We start from the raw sequence: 2,389 nt of genomic DNA on the forward strand, positions 1-2,389 counted from the left end.
TTTCAGTCGCGAGTGATGCCTTTTGGACTGGTCAACGCACCCGCCGTCTTCCAGCGTTTTATGGATTCAGTGCTACGGCCACTCGAGGACTTCGCTGGTGGCTACTTTGATGACTTGATCGTTTTTTCCGAAAGCGAGGAGGAGCACATCGAGCATGTTCGCGCTCTGCTCCGCATTCTTCAAGAGCACCAATTGTTCCTGTCGATCAACAAGTGCACGTTCCATGTCGACAAGGTCACGTTCTTGGGCTTTGAGGTCTCGCCTGAGGGCATTGCGGTTGACCCGACCAAGATTGCTGCCATCACCAAGTGGCCAGCACCGACAAATGTGAAAGGCGTGCAAGAATTGCTTGGCTTTGCAAATTTTGTTCGCCGTCACATTTGGCATTTTGCTGAAATTGTTCGACCCCTGACATCGCTGTTGGGCAAGAACACGCCATTTGTGTGGACACCTGAGCGTGAAGCGGCTTTTCAGCTGCTGAAGCGCAAATTCTGCGAGGCTCCGGTTTTGGCCTTCCCGGACCATTCACGACCTTATGAAGTATACGCTGATGCTTCTAATGTCGCGATTGGTGGTGTGCTGATGCAGCGCAATGCGAAAGGCGAGAGATGTATGGTTGCCTATTACTCTCGCACTCTCCGTCCTGCCGAGACTCGCTACAAAGTCGGTGAGCAGGAGCTCCTTGCCATTGTGGAGTGCTTGGAGACCTGGCGCCACTACCTGTGGAGCAGTCGACAGCAGACGACAGTGCACTCGGACCATCGCAATTTGCGTGAATTCTCGTTTGCGAAAGAGCTCAGTTCCCGCGAGACCAATTGGAAGGAAAGGCTTGGTCGCTTCGATTTCGTGATCCTCCATATCGATGGCTCGCGTAATGGAGCGGCGGATGCTTTGTCGAGGACGGGAAGTGGTGCGACTCCACAACCCACTCGCCTCGAGCCCATCCTGCCTCCCAGCCTTTTCACCAAGATCGCTGCCCCTGTCACACGTGCGCAAGCGGTCGGTGATGCTACCCAGGGTGCTGGTGCGGCGCCTGAGCGTGCCCGTGCCCCTCGAGTGACATTTGCGCCGCAAACGCACATAATCCCGAGTTCGCCGGCCACGCATGATCACGACGACGCATTAGCAACCGCCGATGCTGGAGTAGCAGCTCCGGACACCCCAGCAGCTAATCACAGTGCGAGCGAACTTCCAACCGACTTGGTTGGGAAAGTTCGTCTCGAGACTGCTGTGGATGCGCAAGCATCGCTGTTGGCTGCGGCCCCACACTCGCGCTATGTCTTGGCTGACGGCCTGCTGCGAAAGGATGGCCGACTGTATGTCCCGGAAAGCATGAGGTCCACTGTCCTCTTCATGCGACACGACGCAGAGTTGGCTGGTCATGGCGGCGAACTGAAAACGCTTGAGCTGGTTCGTCGCGACTTTGCCTGGCCAGGCCTGCGCGCCTATGTGATTCACTATGTGGCTACGTGTGACATGTGCCAACGTGTCAAGGTCCCGCGGCATGCGCCGTACGGACTGCTGATGCCAATCCCCGCTCCCAAGCGACCGTTTGGTGACTGGGCGGTGGATTTTATCACTGATTTGCCACCGGACCAAGGTTTTGATGCGCACCTGGTCTGCAAAGATCGGCTGACTCGCATGATTCACCTGATTCCTTCGGTCAAAGCGGTTACAGCGCGAGCAACTGCAAGTTTATTTTTTGACAATGTGGTTCGCCATCATGGCCTGCCTGACCGCATTCTCAGTGACCGTGGGCCCCAGTTCGCAGCCAAAGCATGGCGTGACTACTGGCGAGGCCTTGGTGTGGAGCTGGCGCTGAGCAGCGCGTATCATGCCGCTGGCAATGGTCTGGTTGAGCGAGCCAATGCCAATGTTGAAACCTATCTGCGCGCGTACATTTCGCACGACCAGCAGTGGGTGGAGCACTTGGCCTCGTGCGAGTTCGTGTACAACAACACTGTGCACACAGCCATCAAGATGTCGCCATTCAAAGCTGCGTATGGTTTCCACCCTCGGATGGATGTCGGCGACGCGGCCAATCGTGCAGCTCTTTTGCCTCATCTCAACCGTGGCGCTCAGGTGGAGGAATTGCATGCAACTGTGTGACTCCTCGCGGAGTTGTTCGTTGGTGAGCTTGTCGCGGCGAGACAGCAGACGAATCTCACCCAGGTACTCGGTGTTGTGGGCGATGCGCCAGATGAGGCCGGCACGGTTGCGCGGGACAAGATTGGTCATCATGTTGCGGCGCAGTTTGGACCAGTGCACGGGTCCTAGGATTTGCTCCCACTCGACCAGGGCAGTTGGTTTGACCGGGGCGGGCGTGAGCATGTGGCGAAGATTGCGCAGCGATGCGTCAGATGAGGTGCATCGCACAATGTGCACGCGC

This window comes from Capsaspora owczarzaki (genome assembly GCF_000151315.2).
Source record: "Capsaspora owczarzaki ATCC 30864 unplaced genomic scaffold supercont2.3, whole genome shotgun sequence".
Lineage (NCBI taxonomy): Eukaryota > Filasterea > Ministeriida > Capsasporidae > Capsaspora > Capsaspora owczarzaki.